The sequence below is a fragment of the Protopterus annectens genome, chromosome 5.part0, assembly GCF_019279795.1.
Source record: "Protopterus annectens isolate FY-2018-M chromosome 5.part0, PAN1.0, whole genome shotgun sequence".
NCBI lineage: Eukaryota > Metazoa > Chordata > Ceratodontiformes > Protopteridae > Protopterus > Protopterus annectens.
This window is the reverse complement of record NC_056735.1, coordinates 1,062,860,401-1,062,880,827: the sequence shown is the minus strand read 5'-3', so window position 1 is coordinate 1,062,880,827 and position 20,427 is coordinate 1,062,860,401.

The window sequence follows — 20,427 nt, the reverse complement described above, 5'->3', positions numbered from 1 at the left end:
GGATTGTTTGTAAAGCTTTGCAGAAAAATATAATTCCTTAGCTTGTGTATATTTATAATCCAATACTGATATAAAGACTATGAATTCACTGATTATTATCACCATAACAAACACTTTTCACTGAAAATACTGTTGTTTATGTCTTTTTAATCATACTTACTGTTCACAAGCAAGATAATCACATTTGTTTGGTGTATGCTTTATAACTTGATTTTTTTAGAAAATGCACTGGAATGTCAGAATGAGTGCAGACTGATAGAGGTATAACATTTCACAACTGAGCGCAGTGATTATGTTCTAGTATTTGGAAAAAACAAACCAGTTAAGTGCTTGAGTTATGTGCGAGCCGACCTTAGGAATTGTTAAGTACCATCTGCTAAAGTTGTTAAATTGCAGGATTAGAAAAGAAACAAAAATATAAACCATTTTTTAATGACTATAATGAACCAACCCCTGGGAGGAATGCAGTATTGTCATCTTATACCCCTTAGCTAATTCAACAGAACATTCACACAATATTTATCTCATTTCACATTGTTACTAAATTGTGTTCAAAACACTAATGCTGGCTTCATTTCTTCTTTACCTAAAGCCTCTATAATTAAAAGATAACATAATATCTTCCCCTTGTATGTATATGTATTTGTTTTTTTTTTCATCTTGTTAAGAATTAAGTACGTCGGTACAACCCCACTGGGCAACTCTGGAATAGTGTAGGACTTTAAGGTAAAGATGTACTGTGTGACATGCATCACAAACTACAGCTACAGTATACAAAAACAGTGATATGTGTCATTCTAGCTGATTTGTGCTGTATTACTTGTGTGCCCTGTCCCGTTTGTTCTGTTACCTTAACCTTTCTCTGGTATGTCTTGGGAACTAATCATATCATGATATTTTATTCACCGTATGCATAGCATTCTGTCCATTTCTCACTCAAAACATTCATGGAGCAGAGACAGTATAACACATAAAAGATAATCACTCAGCCTCCGCTAAAACTGTATTTAACCACTTCAGGTTGTGTTACTTGCTGCCCCTAGTAAATACTAGGTTATCAAGAACCTATCAACATATGGAATATGTTTAGCTTTGGTTTAACATACAAGCCGATGGACATTCATTCTGAAAGGAAAGTATAAATATTTTACTGTGATGAGTGCTTTTGGATGTGAAATCACATTTCTTTAAATGTTCTGGTGAATTGTAGCATGCTGTCCCCATTAAGACAACTCAGTCCAGTCCAAGATACAATGATGTAAATGCCCTTTTGAAACAAGCTTACATCAACTCATTTCTGCACATTTGTAATGGGAAATTTGCAGAAGTTAGTTAGACTGTAAAGTCTGCACTCATTTCAAAAAGGTGACATCGCTGACATGATAGGTTTAGATTTACCCATTTATAAAAACAATTGTTTCTGCCTCTAGCATCCATAATCTACCTAACAATACCATAACAGCCATAAGGAAGCATTAAACCTTTCAGTGGATTAAAATAATGCTTGCAGCTACATATGAAAAGTTTTAGTAATTGTGTTTTTTTTTCTTGGTTTGTTTTACTGAAATATATCAAAGTCAGCACCAGGTTTTCAGCATTTGTTTCAGCTCAAAATGCACACTATATTCTATTCAGAAATGTAACTTACTGACTAAAGTAATTCGATTAATGACAGCTTATGCTATGATACTTTAAATGTCTCTTTTTCTAAAACAAATAACTCCTTTCCTTATACAAGTAGTGGCAGTGAACCCTTAAAATACCTTATTCACTAAAGCCAAGTTTTTTATGTCATTTGTCATTAAGTTTAGCAGGGAAAAAGATAAATCATACAAAAAGCATAAGTAGCAAAAACAAACGTAGAATTTTTGATGAAAGAGTCGGCAAGAAGAAATACTTAAATTCATCAGTTGTGTATTCCTTGCTCATTCTGTTTGGCTAGTCAAATCTTCGTGGAAGAGTGATGTGTTTTATTTGGCCGTCTTTGGCATGCTGCATAGTACAACAGTTGTATTCTGAAAACCATCGACTGGAAAGAATTTCCTGACCTGTTTTTCCTTGGGTTATTTATTTAACATATCTGAATGCCAAAGATATTTCACCTATTTACTAATCTACAAGGGTGTGCATTGATAGTTGCATTAAATGCATTAAGGCAGAGTTAAATTACATTTTATAAGCATTTCTGGTATTTATAAATTTCTGTGAAACTCTGTATTTTGTCAAAGAGATCAGATATTCAGGTATGATTTTTAAATTAACAATAAATAAATACATGATGTTAATTTCTTATCAAGAAGTAATTTTTCAAGATCGCACAGCCTATTTCTTTTCTCAGTGGGTATGTGTAATTCTTGATTCATTTGAAAATGTTTATAAACATTGAGACAGCAAATTTCCCCAAAATCAACCTAACTTAAATGCAATACAAGGGTTTACTGTCCCTCTCCTCTCTCTCTCTCTTTCGCTGTCTCTCTCCCTCTCCCTTTCTCTCTCTATCACACACACACACACACACACACACACACACACACACACACACACACACACACACACACACACACACACACACTTTCAAAAAAGGTACACAGTCATTTAACCACAGTATAAAACAAATGCCTGTGCAGTCTAGGTGCACTGCCTGCAACACTGTCTAGTAGAGGCAAGACCAACTGTGATATGACTGTATGTCATATCAGTATATCCCTATGAAGTCAGTGCATACAATACATGCTATAAACTACATCACACAGGACAGTTGTCGACTTATTACATTATCCAGACAGTACTGTCATACATATCTAAATTAGGAACTGTAACTTACCAGAACAAGCTCCAAGAAGTAACACATGTATGGCACAAGTGATTAACCAGCAGAGATATGCAAACATGCAAAAATGCCATCATTTGTGTCGTTATGTATACATATGCATATCCATAACATCATATTATAATACCCACCGAACAACATGTATCAGAATGCCAGATATGCACTATTCCATGTTCTCCAACAAACATAACAACATACGAAATACAGGATGTGCATATAGACCATGCACAATGGAGCACCCCTAGACATTGGATACAATACCATCATGCTGAATTCAAGCTTACTCTCTTTGAATGCAGAGCATACATACAATTTTGATATGTGTTTTGGAATGCTAACACAGCATTATATACTATGCTATGAAGTCTGGAGTCTACCACGCAAATGTCACAATATGTGTATATGGGCACTGTGCATTCATGGAGGTACACAATAAAAGGAAAAGTATGTAGTCTCCCCATTTATTTGCTGATATTACATGTTATGTAAAATGATAAGTAGGTCACATCCACAACCATACCTATAGCAATATGGGCATTTATGATCTGAGTGTGTACTCAGTGTGTAGTACATAGCACAGACTTGATTCAGATCTGCTGAATCTAGACTGTATTATTACACTTGAGCACTATTCCAACTGTCTTATATTAGGAGGGCCATCCCTGCACACTTTGGCAGAAATGTGTAGTCTGAGCCTCATCTGAGTTGAAGTTTACTGGAGGTGCTTTCTTATTGGTAACTTAACTTAAAAGTGTTTAATTTTACCTGTATTTAAGCCTCATATTTGCACTTAGCTGCACACCACTCAATGGGTTTCAGTAGTGCCCTTTACAGACACAAATGCCTTGAAAGACAATTATCTTCTAGATATCTATTAGTGAACCCTCCCAAGCTTCCCTGCTGCATTACGGAAAACACAGTTGTGCACTGAGAAGTTTTGCCATAATTTTCAGCTCTTGCCTTCAATGGAATAAGCCCCTTTGTTAATCCTAGAGCAAAATCTGGTAGTAGTTATGGTAAAAACCTGCCATAATGGGTTGTCAGTTTCCAACCATTTCTCTATCCAGTCTGATTGACATGAGCATCCTGAGGCAATGTAGTAATTGGCTCATGTATATCGGCAACCACTTACTCCTAAAACAAACAAATACAATATGTGAGAGATGTAACTACACTATGAATTCGGTATGACTTCTCTCACATAACAACAAACAGCTCCTCTCACACAAAACAAGATCACAACACAGAAACCCATATATGTGGAGGTACTCAATAGAAGCCTACCAAAAGATCAGAGACCTCACAAGTGCAAACCATTTTCACACACTGCAAAGCAAATAGAATCCGCTACACATAACAGCACACAGCAGTGTCTCAGCAAATAAGTCTGTAAGGTGAAGCACCTCAAAACTAAATGTCCCGGTCACAGGCGACTCCATTGTGTGACACACAGTTGTCCCCCTCACCAGACTGGACAAGAAGAAGGTCACTGTCAGCTGCCTGTCAGATGCCAGGATCCATCAAATCATGCATACACTCAAGTCACTCAACAACAATTACCACTATGAGTGCTTGTTGGGGTGAATGACTTGACATGACATGACATGACGAGAGACATGACTGAACTCTCAGATTATGTGTCCCAGGAAAGTATGTCCCTAGCCATAGGCAGCATTTCATCTTCACCCAGGATGATGCTACAATATAGACAAAAATATAGACAAAAATTGATTGACTTCAACAATTGGCTTAGCCTCTGGTTTCAGTCCAGGAGGATCCAGTATCTGTCAGCCTGGGAAGACCTCAATGCTTTGACAGAGATGGATTTCACCTGCCTCTTCTATGCTTTCAGATAGTGGCAAATGAGCTTGCCTCCCCCATAGTGCCTTTTTAGGCAATGTCAAAAGAACACAATTTTCATCGTAAAAAAAATTCACTTGAGACAAACTCAAGGTTATGCTGTTTAATGCTAGCAGCATAAATGGTAACTGCAATCCCTGGAAGCACTCCTCACCTTAGAAGATGCTGACGTCTGTACAGTCACTGAAATATGGTTCAAGGCCACAGACAGCATCCCAGCCATGCAAGGCTACAATGCCTTCCATACATTCAGAGCCATACCTCTCAATCTCTTAGAACAAGAAATCTGGACAAAGCCACAAATAATGGGAGGACAAAGGCCCAAAAATAGGGACACTTTTTAAATATTGCACTTACAAGCTTAGAATGTTGATAGAATAACAGGTTTTTCATTAGTATGCATTTTCTGAAGTTTGAAACTCAAATGTCTGCTATTATTTTCTGACTTCAGTCCACAATGATTTGCCAGTGATATGGATACAGTGGATGGTACCTGTCATACGGAACCTGAGAAAATTGCCAAACTGCTAGCTGACAGATTTGGCACACACTTCACCCTCCTGGCACTGACACCAGTCTTCTACTTAGTATCTTCAAACAGCAAGTCATATTCGTGCTCTCCAAGGTCAAAAGCATGGCATCTATGGGACCAGATAACATCCCAGGCTGCTTACTAAACAATCTAAAACAAGACCTAGTGGAACCAATTGGCACTCTTTTTAACCTCAGCCTGAGCAGTGGCTTTGTTCGAGCAGAGTGGAAAACAGCAACAGTAATCCCGCCTGCACAAAGGGGGTCTATCAGCCGACCCTTGGAATTATAGACCCAGAAGCCTAACCAGCCTTATCTGCAAGGCCAGGAAAGAATCAACATGGACCTTATCAACAAGGACATGGGTGGTCTTCAAACCCTTGATCCAATCTAGTTTGGTTTCATTAAGAGTAGATTATGCTTATTGAACCCAGTGGACTTTTTTGAGAATGTCACCAAAGCCCTGGATGAAGGCAAAACAGTACATACTGCCTTTCTTGATGTAGCCAAGGCTTTTAACACAATCTCCCACTCAGGTATCATTGAGAAACTCTCCCAGCTCAGGATCAACCCATACTTCACTAGATCGGTAGCCAAATGGTACACCAACAGAACGCATACTGTCAAAGTTGGGGATTCCACCTCTACCAGTAGACCAGTTACCAGTGGGATACCACAAGGATCTGTGGTGGAACTTCTACTGTTTGGAATCTATTTCTTGTAAGTCCAAGTGAAAGTAGATGGCCTGTGGCTTTACCAAGTTCACTGATGATTGCAAACTGGGAGCAATCATTGCATCCCCAAGCAATGTTAACATATTACAAAAGTGGGTAACACAGACAAATGACTGGTTCCAAAGCCACAGACTAAAACTAAACAAAAATAAAAGTGCATTATTATCCCCTCTGGAAAAGAGGAAGTGCCTGGAAATTACAATATTGACAGCAACCTCCAAGCTCAAACACAGTGGTGTGAGATTTGGGAACACAGGTTGATAGCTATATAAACTTCAATCACCATGTGTCCACAGTGGTAATGAAAACCTTCTATGTTTCACATCTTGCACATCGCATATGTAAGTGCATCACATCCAAGACTAAGGATATTATAACTCCTCTGTACTCGATCCTCATCGGACAACTAACAGAGTACAGTGCTCCATTTCACATGTACCACACCAAACACCTGCAGCAACTGGAGAGACCACAGAGGTTTCTTACCAATAAAATTCAGGACTTCCAAAACATAATCTACATGGAAAAACTGAAAGCTCTGTCACTGTAGCTGCTGAGAGGTGACTTATGCCTAGTCTACAGAGCAGTCTTTGACCCTGCCCTAAGGGAAATGCTACACATCTGCAAATCAAATGGGACAAGAGTAACTGTCTGCAGGGATCTCAATCTAGCCTGTGACATTAACAGAACATGCTGAAGAGATAGATACATCTTTCAGAGATTGCAACTTCTCCGGAATACACTCCCAATTTTCATGAAGGAGACCTCCACAATAACCCTATTTAAGAGTAACCTAGAGAATTGGATGGTTAACTATAAATTCACTCCAGGGCTGGCACTTCTTTCCCACATGGACAGAGGCAGTTGGTGCTGATCATAGACTCACTCTGCGAATAAGACCATCTAACCAAGTTAATTATGGAACATGGGTATAACATGGCTAGGCTTGTAAAGGCCCTAGGTCCATTAGCCTAGTAACCTCCTATGAGCCTAAAGACCTATACCATAGCATTCTCAGGAAAGTCATTCCTTTGGTATGTAACCCAAAGTAAAAATAAATCTGTCTATCTATCTATCTATCTATCTATCTATCTATCTATCTATCTATCTATCTATCTATCTATCTATCTATCTATGTCTATCTATCTATCTAATCTATCTAATCTATCTATCTATCTATCTATCTATCTATCTATCTATCTATCTATCTTTCTTTCACATCACATCTGAGATCCCCCCATTCTATTTTCTGGGTGTGCTCCTTGATATTGCATACTTTACCGAACCAAAAAATGTATCACCCGTGGAGTCTTTGAGCATTTGTAAATAATAAATTACCTGTCCCATACTCCCTTTCTTCCAAGATAGGGATATCAGGTTCATTTATTATTCTGAAGCTGTACCATTTCTATTATCCACATTTATACATACTTCATTTATTTGTTGCATTTGTCAAGAAATAGAGAATCCAGGAATAGAAGGAATAGAAACAGCACTGCAGGCATGGTCATATTAACTGTCTATACAGAAGAACATTTGTTTTCATTTAATGATTTCTATCCTCTTGTATCCCAGAATACTCAACAATCTATTATGCCTTCCCATGTTGACTCTTCCACATTTAAATCATATGAAAAATTATACCAATTTTTCTTTAAATAATTTGTTTTGTTAAAATTGTCTCTCCCACTGTGGAATTTCTCTTCCAGTGTTTACCAGAGAAGTGCAGTGTTTTACATCTTTGCAGTGAGTTTAAATGTCAATAGGTTGATCATTTCTATACATTTGTAAGGTTCCTCCATTTCTCTAGCTCATAATTTTGTACTGACATTGTGACATTGCATTGTGTGTTCTGAGAACAAGCACAATTCTCAATCAAAATCATTTAGAACATTATTTCTATTGACATAGAAGATGACTGGTCCCAGAGTTAAACTTTATTTTACACCACTTGCAAGTCAATAGCCTTCTCTCCTGATTATTCATTACTTCCTAATGTTCAGTCAGCTCATAACCAAGGACACTACCGTGGAGCACTCATCAAGGTTACATACTCTGAATATTTGTCACTTGTGTAGGACATTATCAAGCACACAGCCCTAATACAGCTAAGTATAAGTAGTACTGCATTTTGTCATATTCTCTTTTAACTACATATTCACCGGGATTCAGACATGCATAATGTATTGCACAGTCCTGTTTGCAGTAAGTTTGCTCACTCTATTATGCAAAAGTGCTTCAGAGATGTTGTAGTTGCATGGTGGTAAGAAGGACCCATAGCACTAAACCAGTCTCACTGACCTAGACCAGATCGAAATTCAGCAGATCATAGGTTTGGCAAATGCTAATTACAATATGCATTTCCTTGGAACTTATCACCTGGACTGGAAAAAGAAGGTACTTTGATTCAAAGAACAAGCTTACCTCACTATTTAGGTAATGTGTACACCCATTCAGCCTTCTAGCAGGAGAAAGAGTGTTAACACTGTGATAGAAAGGTACTGCAAAGCTGTACATGTGCATTTGTCTGCATGGACACAATTGCAACTGTCTGGATATCTGTTATGTGAGAGAAGGCATGAGTGTTGGTGTGTGTGTACATCTTTGTAGGTGCCTGTATAACTATTTTTTGTGAGATAGAAGGGGGGCACTGGTATGATTATTAGTAATTGTGCAAGGTTAGACTCACAGACATTATAATAACCCTCTATTGAAAGGCTGCTCCATGTGGCATAATCATGTTACATTACTGTCAATGCAATGTTGCCCAAGTTGCACTGGTAATGGTGGTAATTTTTAAGAATCCCAGCCATTAAGCAATTTGCATCCTTAAGTGACAAATTGTATCCTTAAAGCAAATGGGTTTAAATGTCCCAGAGTATAGGAAAAGGTGAATTTTCTTATTTTACTACTTTTCCGTTTTCTCTGAGTTTATTTGAACTTAGCTGTAGTGTGGTGGGAGGGTATGTGCCCAGGTGCAAGGTATTTTAAAAGCATACAGTCCTGAAGCATTGTTCCTGCATTTTTCTTTCTCTACTAGCTTTTCTGAATGCCGGTACAGAAAGCAACTTCCCAACTTCTGAAGTAAACTGCTACAAATATAGAAATCGGCTTATTACATTTTAAAATGTAACAATTTTTGGCTCTTCTATTGAAGAGCAGGTGCAGGGAGGGGAGTATATCTGGGTGGTTTGGACAACTAGTGTATCAGAGTGGTGATGTCTTTTATTTATTGCTCTTCTGATGAAGAACTGTGGTAGGCAGGGGGCATGTGTCTGGGAGGGGGTATGTGCGTGGGAGGGGACATATGCTTCAGACTGGCATGAGCAATCTATCAGAACAATTTGTGTAAGGGGGTGCGGCTATAGTTCAGAGACTGGTCTGGGGCACTGGTTAAGCTAGCTATGCCTCTCTTAGGAATTGAAGGTGTGAAGACAGTGGTCATATTGGGTGTTGATTACTGAGTTTCTACACTGTTTTGCCTTCAATATTTTGTATTACCAGTTTTACTTTTTGCTGTTTTAGTTGAGGTATTTCTTTGACAAGGAGATATTTTCATTGCTGAAGTTGTGGGGCTTGATGTTACATAATGATTCCAGTCAAACCACGCCTCTGTCTACTTTTTTATATTATGTTCGTGGTAAGTCAATAAACACAATATATTTGTTTGGTCTTGTATTTTTTATTGAGAAATGTATGCTACCTTTAATCACTTCTAATATTCAATATATTTTCTTTGTTAAGCTACTCTTTTTTCAACCACTGAAGTCAAACAGACTGTCATTCTGCCTCTGCCCTACTGCTACTTTTATGAATCTGAGCATTACTGTATAAAATGGAGTTTGTCAAATCCATGTTTGACCCTAGTTATGCAACCAGCTAAACTAATGATTTGTATGACCATTAAGATAAAGGTATTGACCTAGCAGTGCATTCCAAAATTAAATATCATGTTAAGAAGGAAGAAATTCTTTAAACTGCCTTGTAGTGCCAGAAACCACAGCATCACAATTGAATTAACATCAGTATAAAAAGCGAAGGCAGATATTTAGATAAGAAAATTATCACACACATTAAGACAATTAACTTTAGTTACATCAGAAACTAAGAAATACTTCTCAGTACTGCTCTGAATTGTTTCATAGTGGTGCCTCCCTTTCAGACCAAAAGGACATAGCAAATATATAGCTAACATATTAGCAGCATATTCTCCCTCTTAAAATTACCATCCCAGAGTCACCCCACCTCATTATCACAAAAGAACATGTTATTAAAGTGCTCTCAAAGACCAATAATACCTTCCCGGTGGGTAGATTGCATACCAGCCTGTCTGATAAACATTGTTGAAACATGCACTCACTGATTCCCTCCTCAGAATGTTTAATCTAAGTCTTATTACAGGTTATTCCCCTGAATCCTGGTGCACCACTGAAGTAATGCTCCTCCATAAGGCCAGACCCATCACAGACCCAGGGAACTACAGAGCCATCACCTTAGGAGTCTAATCTGTAAAGCCATGGACCACACCATCATCAACCAATTAAATCATGACCTCAATAAGAGAGCCCCGCCAAGATGGCTACCTAAGCCCAAAACTCTCCAACCAAAATGGAAGGATGAGAAACAAATGAAGGAAGAGATGACTGATTTTAAAGCAGCAAATAAGGGGGATCAAGTGTACATGCTGTTTGGAAAGGTAATCACATTAGATCAGGATGTGACCTCCTTGCAACATACTGTACAAGATCAACAAACAGAAGAGGAAAGGCTACATGGGAAGCCATAAGATCTGGAGGGAGATAAAGCAGCAATTAAAGTTGAGTTGCAGGAACAGAGTCATAGACTTCAGAAGGTAACAGACCTGATAAAAAGTCAGGCTTAAAAGATGGAAGATATTGAAAATTATTCAAGAAAGAGAAACAACAGGATGATTATAATACAGGACAGACTGAGCAACAGTAAGCGGTAGTGATTTGTAATGCAGTTATTACACAAGAGATTTGTGATATAAGGCAATCTATAAACACTAATAAAGAGGATACACAGAGTGGTGTGGCAATAAGTATAAGAAAGCAGAACCAGCAATGTTTAGGCATGTTTCCATTCCTTTGCTGTAAAAAAAAAATGAAATAATAATGTAAGCAAAGAGACGTAAAGTTATCCCATTTACAGAGATGTCCATAAAGATGGTTGAGGATTACTTGGAAATGCTCTGTGGAAGAAGGAAAGCTAGTTAGAATTAATTGAACAGCTGCAGGGGAGAAATATCTTGCAATTCTAGAAGTACATAGGAAGGGGAGCGGTTCAGACTACAAGTTAAAGGTTCCAACTATTTTCTCAATGTGAGGTCAATGTATTTGTCTAGGAGGTTGTTTTTTAAACACATAGCATTCAAAATGGGTGTCATTGGTGGGACAGTGGTGCTTTTGTGAATTTTTGGAATCCCGAAAAATAGAAAGCACCACTGGAAATTTCACATATAAGAACTCATACAACTCAACATCAATTTGTTTTTGGTCCAAAAAGATCATCAAGTAAATAATCAATTCTCCTAAAGGCAAGGTGCACATGACTCAATGACACTTTTTCATAAAAGTTGCTATCGAAAATAAAACTATTCATTTTGTTCATGTAATCTCCCCTCCCCATAATAACCACCCCACCCTCCTTACTATGTTTCATGACCCTGACATTTCTGTCTTGAGCAAGCTGTTTTAACAAAACAAGTTCTTTATTAATTATATTCCATTGAAGGCCATCTTTTGATTTCCATTGCCATAAAAATCTTAAATCATTCTCGACCAACCTTTCAAAAATGAAGACAGGTAGAGAGAGGGACAGGTTAAAAGTACTGCTCCAATATAAGGTATTGACATCTGGAAGAATGGGATTACCATTAAAAATAATTTTAAAATTCAGTTTTCTCAAATATAACTTAATTTCTATCAAAAGGTTGTCCATTTAAAAATGGGAGGAAGGTACAAGAGATAACCCCTTACATAACAAATCAGCGTGCTCACTGGTATACCTTTTGCAAGTAAAATTGTATAAATTAAAGTCACCTGCTGAGTTACAAACAACCTGAACAGTTAAATCATTTGAAAAAAAAAGTATCCAAAGTGTCTAGTCCAACATTCTGAATAGCTCTCCATTGGTTCTAACCTGTTCCTACATTGTTCTGTCATCTCCATTGTCTCCCTGCAGGCTCAAATGAAGGGGGTGGATCCATTTGATGATCATTCTGGTTTCTCAGTCTTTACAATCTGTGGACCAGACCATTCTCTAAAGGGGGATTATTGTGGTTAGTGCTGATCTCATTAAACACATCTTCATGGCTTCCCTCACAGTCCATTTCAGAAAAATGCAAAATCGGAGGCTTAGGGTATGCATGTTCTTCCACATAATCAATCCTATCCCTATCCAACTTTTTTCTTTCCTCCTTTTTATATGACTAATGGTTCTGTCAATCTTAGTGAAAACAAGCTAGTATTGCTCCTTATAATGATCAAATAACAGGTCTTTAGTAATAAATTAATTCATCTTACTAGCTTCCTGAATAAGTTTATTTATTGATCTTTGATTGTGTTTGATCAACACTTCCAGGAGCTCACAGATGTGTTTGTCGAATAAACAAATGAGCTGCCATTATCAACTTCAAAGGGTAACCTCGAGCAATGAATATATCAGCCAACTTATGGCATTCCTGCTTAACTTGCTCATCCTCAGATACCATCCTAGCTAATCGTATATATTGTCACTTTATGCTCCTTTTTTGCTTATCAGGATGGTAATTAGTGTAGTGCATGCAACACACTGTGCTAATAAGGGTAATGAGTTATTTGGGTGTACTCAAAATTAGTTAAAGCCCGTACTTTGTCTTTTATTATGGAACACACTTTTGAGTGCCGATCTATAATTTAAATTTTACAACACTTTTGAGTGCCGATCTATAATTTAAATTTTACATAAAATTGGTCAGTATTTTCTTGTTATAATGGCATAACAGAACAGCTGAGAAAAAATGCTTATTTTTTATCATAAGGGAAATCCTTGAAGAATTATTTTGAAAATGTGTTTCTTATAAATGACAACTTAAGTAACAAGAATATGAGAACAAACAAATGTGGGTTTTGTTCCCAATGCAAACATATTCTGGTAGGAAAGTCAGTTACAGCCAAAAGCTATAATATCAAAGCTTTTTTTTTGCAACTCTAAAACAAAGGGAGTAGTTTATTTGGCTCTGTGCCAGAAATGTAATGGGTTCTATGTGGGAAAAACCCAAAGAAAATTAAAGGAACTTATTTATGAACATATTTTCAATATGAGGAAAAGTAATGAAAAAAAACTCTTTAGCCAAGCATATTATAGCATGGTCTGATCATTATTTTTTTATTTTTTGTCTAGATTGTGTGGTGAAAAAATTCCATGGGGGATCCACGGGAGGATATGATTGAAGAAAAGGAATTACATTGGCAGCTTAGATTAAATTCTGCCTCCTTCTTGGTCTTAATGACCACACCTCCATAGGCAGTCTACTAAGACTCAACTTATATGTGTTATAAACTGATAGGAGGGGGGTTATTTTTTGGTTGAACATGTTTGTTTAAATTTTATACATATATTTATATTTTTTATTCATGTCTTTTCTTTATTTTTTATTTTTTTATATTGCATATGGTTGTTGGATCTTTAAATATGGGTGTGGTGATGAATTATGTTCATTGTTCATGTGACTTTGATGGAGGGCTATTTAAATAATGCAATATGAAGCAGGCACCTGATTCTGATGAAGTCTGAGATTATAACAGCCAAAAGCACTGAATTCTGCCTGTTTGTTATTTATGTATTTTTATTATTAAAAAATACTTATATAGTACATTTTTTAATCTTTCCCTATGGCTGGCTGGTTGCTGCATTGTTTTGGATTTTGTGATTATGCACTGGTGCCCTAGTTCATGACACCCATGAGATACCCCCACAACCCCACCAAGCAAGGATACAATGAGGCCCATGCTCAAACTAGAAATATCATGGAACATGTGTTTGGTTTGCCTAAATTAATGTTGTGGTGTCTAGACACATCAGGAGGTATGTTACAATATGAACTGAGCTCCTATACTGAAATAATTACAGTCTGTGCCATAGTAAATAATATTACTCTCAGGAAGCAGCTTCAACAAGGGAAGCAAGGGACAGCACCATGGTTTGAAGGACAACAAGTAGGGCCAGCAGCAACAGCAGCAGTAGGTACAGATACAGATGATGAGTCTGAGGAAGAACCACCAGCTGCAGATGGTGCCAGCAGATAGAGGTGCTCATGGTATACCTTGGACAGTATGCCATGGCTCTGGCTAAAAGGCACAGGATAGCACACACAGTCACTACCTACCTCAAAACCTAAGATCCCATCCCATACACATACACACAGGAAAATTGATGCCTGTCAGACACCACAGCCTTTACTTAACTATGCAATGGCTGTGTTCTAATAGCATCAGACAGTGGCAATTCCTAAGAACACAGTTGTTAGCTGTAATAATGACAAGGTAAGTGTGAAACCTGTAAATAAAAAAGTTATATAACTGATCAGTGTCATAAGGAAATATGTATATGCCTCTAAGCAGAGTCTTGTCTGTAATGTGTACAGTTATGTCAGTAATATCTCCTCTGTAAGATATCGCCAACTTAAGAAGTACATGTTATAAACAATAGTTTGCATCAATCATGTCAACTGACCACAATCCTTAAAACAGGGAGAGGGTCAATTATGTCCTCATTTGCTCAACTGTACCAAGAAGCAATACTGAAGTAACTAATGCTTCCAATGGTGTAATGACAATACTATCTGAAATATGATGTGGTGTACAGTACTAAGCCAATCACAAATTAGTAAGAACATGAAATCAACAACTTTAGCTTTGTAGTACATAAAGACAATGATAAAGCCATTTTTTTTAGAATATGCAAGCATCGGCTATCCAGTGTGTGCATCAGACTGCTATGCAACACAGAGTCACAAAGACATGCAAAGATAGGGCACAGCATCGTCATTTGCACAGGGTGGGGTTGGGGATGGGGGTAGGAGGCCAAGGCTGACACCAAGGAAGTGAATGTGTGCAAGTAAGGAACACAGGTCGTTCTCAGAGTATATAGTACTCAAGACCAGTAACAACAGATGCATAGCACTCAGCAGTACTGTGTAAATAGTTTGCATGTGTGTAAAATGGTATAGGCAAGTGAATTTCTTTCTATGCATGTGTGTGTCTGCATGAACACAATCAAGCACTTTGTTAACACTACATCATGGCATCATGGACAGGCGTAAACTGTGCATGGCAAACTACTCAGTTCAGCATTGTCATCCCTGACCATAACAACCACCTCTGCAATGAGTTACACTGGTGCTTTCATGACCCTGGCTTGACGTTGAGGTGCCACTTGAATGTGAGCGATGTCTGCTGGCATCACATCTACCACATCTGGTGTTCTTGATCTCTGATAGTAGACAGGAACTCATCAGTTTAATTTAGTGGTGATTCAGTAACATGACCACCCCTTGTAGCCACCTTTTCTGGGGCAATTGCGGTGGCCCTATGGTAGGCAGAGGTTATGTCAGATGCTTGGTGTCTTACCTGAGAGTAGGATATCCTATGGCCTCCAACTGCATTAAGGTCATTGACCATTTTCTGCCATATCCTTTCTAGGGCATAATGGTCACTTCTACCTCTATGTAACAGAAAAGCTCCATGGCAATGCAAGGCCTGTATAATTGCCTTATTTTCTACATCACTATAAGTTGGCTTATGTGGTACAGGTGTCTTCTCAGACAACGTATCCATATAGAAATGGAAAGCAGACACACATAATTACATATATAAAGTGCACAAAGGATGGCCGTCAGCTCATTTCTGTTTGACTGCATGCAACCAACATGTGCACAGTTTCTATGTTTTAACTGCTCATTCACGCCTACACACAAGTTAGGTCCTCCAATCTCCCCCACCAACCCCCCACCACAGTCAACCCCAATCATCTCCATCCAATTTCTCTAATAGCTCTACCCAATCTCCCCCACCAAATCTACCTCATTCAACTCTCCAATTCCCCCACCAACTCCACCCCAGCAAAAAAAGCTGCAGATTTAAAAATCAAATATCAGCACAAATCTTATAACACTGGTGTGATGGTTATAACACATATGCAAAATGTGTAATACATTGTTGCATTAACAATATAAATATGTTATAACAGCAACACCAAAATGTTACATCTGCCATATCCACCACTGTGAAGTTCACTTTTGTAGAAATACAAAAGCAACATATTTTCTTTCCATGTTAAAACAGATAAAAATGCCAGACCTTACTACATACTCACAACACAATAATCTGCAACAGTGTGAAAACATTGCATGTTTCAATGACCTTAAGATATACAGAGTAAAATAATAATAAATTGATCATGTAGCACTTTCTAGCATAACTTTAGAAATACAGACATGGCTATGTGAAAAGGAAGGAAGAAAAGTAAATAAATCTAAAGTTACACAAAGTTATACAAATGTACTTCCATGATCAATGCACTTAATCTTTAAATGTTAACCTAAATGCACTACTTAAGAAATAACAACATACCTTGACAAAACAGCATTGTGGAAAAGAGATACATCTTGCAAAGTCCTGTTCTACTAGCAGTATCAAGCTATGCGTTTCAAAACACTCTCCCCAGTACAATATAAGGGCATTTGCTTAATATGTAGTGTAGACTCAGCCCTGTGAGCACTGTAATTATGCAAATGAGGTGTCAAATCATTAACATTCCTGAATGCAAAATGCTGCCCTGAGTTTAGGGAATGTAAACATGGTATAAGGACCTATACAGTTACATCCACAAACCCTAGAAATATAAGGACCAGCAACAAGGAGTATTCCCTGTTAATTGCTTGCAGGTGTATTTGTTTGTCATTACTGCAGGAACAATCAGCTTTCATGTTATCCCCTTTTTGTTATATATCTATTAAGGGTGCATCAGGGAAAATAGATTAAAAAAATGGCCTGCAAGTACATTGTCTGATTTAGGGGAATGCCAGTCCAATGATTCAAATGCTGGCTTAAATTACCATAGTAACTGGCCCTTAGCAGAAAGGGTTGTTCATATTAAAGGGAGTACTATAAGCATTGTTAAAGATAAAATATGGCAAGAAAACAGAGATTGCTATTATGAAAGTATAGATAATGAATGAATGCACCAGACAGAAAGAAGGGGGGTTCATCTGCAGACTTTGTTTAATATCGTGTGAGTATATACCTGTGCTAACAGTCTGAAGTATCCTAATTATCCAGACATTTACAGTCAAATTTGAAATGACACATTTCACAACATGTTTGTGTTACACTTTCAATGTGACTTGCTACAATGTCGCATTATCATTACGTCTAAACTCCTTATTACCTTGCTAACATATGTCTTTGTCTATGGCAGCTCTGGGAAGTACAGTGAAATGATTGCCTTTGATACTCTTGCTTGTGGCTTAAATCCATATAGCTCACTGTTGCATCATAACACATTTGGTCCAACATGTAAAACACATTATCTATAATACTTTACATTTTTTCTTGTGTCATTTACATATCACAAGACAGTGCAAAAAGGCTTAAGAAAAAAGGTGAAAAATTTAGTTTAGGCTTCCATACATTGCACAAACCAGTCAGACAGCATTGCACAGCTGTCACCACTCTAGATAGTACTCAGGAAAGAAAATACAGCTGTTAGCTCACTTTCTTTGTGGCATAATATGTATGCACAGTGAGCTTAAAGATGAAGTACATCTGATGCAAGGTTAAAATCTACTACATGATACTTTTACAGAGGATTGTCTGAATACATATTTTATTGCATTTTGTGATACCATTGTGTTGTTGTTTAAAAATCAACTGTTGCCACTATTGCTAACAACATGCGATTGTTAAACTGTCCACATTAACATAATATATCGACTACAATTCTGATATTGTGTTTCACAAAGTACATCCCTGATGCTGCAAAGAGATGTGAAAAAGAAAAATTCTTTACTTGAATGCAGATCTTAATCTGGTCACTGCTACATATATGCCTACATGACATTTCCCTCACTATCTGTAATTTCCCCAACATATATTACCCTTCTAATGTATTTTTCTATTTGTTCTCCACTTAGTATCATGCAAACATGGTTCCCTGCTTAAGGAAAATGGTGAAAAATGTTAATGTCTCCAACAACGACAGTACTTACTTTAGTAAATGCACCTGACAGATGTCAGGTTCTGTGGTACAAAGGGTAACTGAAATGAATTGAGAGAAATAAGACACACAAAGCATGGTATGAATCCTGTTTATAGAACACCTTGCCATAAATCACAATGTTTACTTTCCAATTATTCCCATTTTAAGGTGCATGTATTTAGTTTAGACTGCCTTAGGTAGCTCAAATATGATTGACAACACTGCACTTTGTTCAGCACTCTGGATGGACAGTACTGATAGGAGAAATTCAACCTGTCATATCTGTGGAGATATGATAATGAATATATTTCATATAAAAATCACTTGCATACGTATGCTGTACAAAATACTTTTGTTGTAATCATCATCATGACTCATCACATATCCCAACTATGTGTTTAGTACCTTTATGTCTTCTGAATTATCACATTTAGCTGCATCCATGTGAACCATATTTACTTGCACTGCAGTAAGAATGACTTTTATATATGAATGCATTCAAAGACAAGATTACGACCACACATACACACACACACACACACACACACACACACACACACACACACACACACACACACACACACACACATAGGCCTCTCTGAAGTGTATCCCCTTTCATACATATATCACAAAATAACATATCCCCATGTTGTAAAGTTAATTTTTCTGTGGCACTGCCAGGCAATACATTAAGTTGCAAGTTTTGCCTCTTTTATCTCATGTGTTCAACGTCCAGTTGTTGCAATAATATTGTAAGATTGAATAAGCCATGACTTGATAATATGTCATTATTCAGTCATCTTTTACCTTCCAAGTGCACTCACACTTCCAAGTATCTCTCACAAACAATTATGTTCCACACCTGGCTCTCCACTTCGCTTATGTGTCATCCTGACACAACTGATTTGGTCCAACTGTACATGCAAGATTATTCCAATTTTGTCACCCATCACTGGTGTGGACACTCTACAAAGTTATGAAACTGTGTGCAATCAAACATTAATGTTGTGAAGAAATTGGTAGCAATGGTGCTTTCCCATATCCATAGTGTGAATTCCTGTATTCTTTTCCTTGTGTACTGCCCTCTGCTTACCAACCTCATTTTCAACCCTACCCTGTCCACCCATTTTACCACATTTAATCTGGTCAAAAAACAGATTCACACACAGCACACACAGAAATGGCCCATGAAAAAGTCCTCCCTTTGTGTACTCAGCACTTGAGTGGAGTTTTGCATGACACAGAGATGATGAGGGACAATGAATGCTGTTTAACTTCTTAATGAAAAAGCTGAAGATTTCAATATAATTTGCAGTGGTCCAGTTACTGTCACACAAATGTGCTTAAATCTCCTGCACTATGAAAAAACAGAGTCAAGCCATACTAAAGATAGTACTGTTGAACATTTAATGTAACATTTATTAGGCCGCCTTATGTACTAACATAGGAGTTTCTATGTGTCATGTTCTGATAATCACCCTGTTTTTTGCCTGGTATTTTAGAATAGTATCTTGGGTTTGATTACAGCTGGATGTCAATATATTACTTCATAACAATTCATATGCCTATCGTGTATTTACTTGCAAATGTTTGGCTCTACATATAATACATTTTCTTAAGATGACATTTCAATAGTGCAAAAAGATGTAATTTTCAAAAACATTGCAGCTCCCAACAAGGAGACTTAGTAAGCAAACCTTATTCTGTTAAGGTATTCATGTTTATTACACTCCTCCACCCCTTATTTGCACCTATAGTAATCATTTTATTAAAGGATAGATTAATGGTTTAATAAGTAAGATTACAACACCATGCAGATGTTCCTCCATGTCCTCTAAAACATATTTTTGCTATTCCTCTCTGCATCTGTCTGTTCACTCCTCCCTTCTGTTGTTTTAATGCTGAAGTATTGATTCCTTTGTGGCTTGATGAGCTAATGCTCAAGTGTTTAGAAAGACATTTTAATAATTCCATGATTTCTAAATCAGCCATTAGCCATGTGGTAGTGTGTGTTTTTAGTTCAGTAATTTAGGTGTACCCACTGGCTACTTAATGTTGTGAACCACCATTAACCTTCTTCAGTAATACTTTACATTGTCCCTACCTCTGTGTCATCCTGACAATGTATCTTTGCCCTTCTGTATCATTATCCTTCCACCTCTGCATTTGCACAATGGTGCTGGGCAGCAAATGCAACAAATGATAAATGGA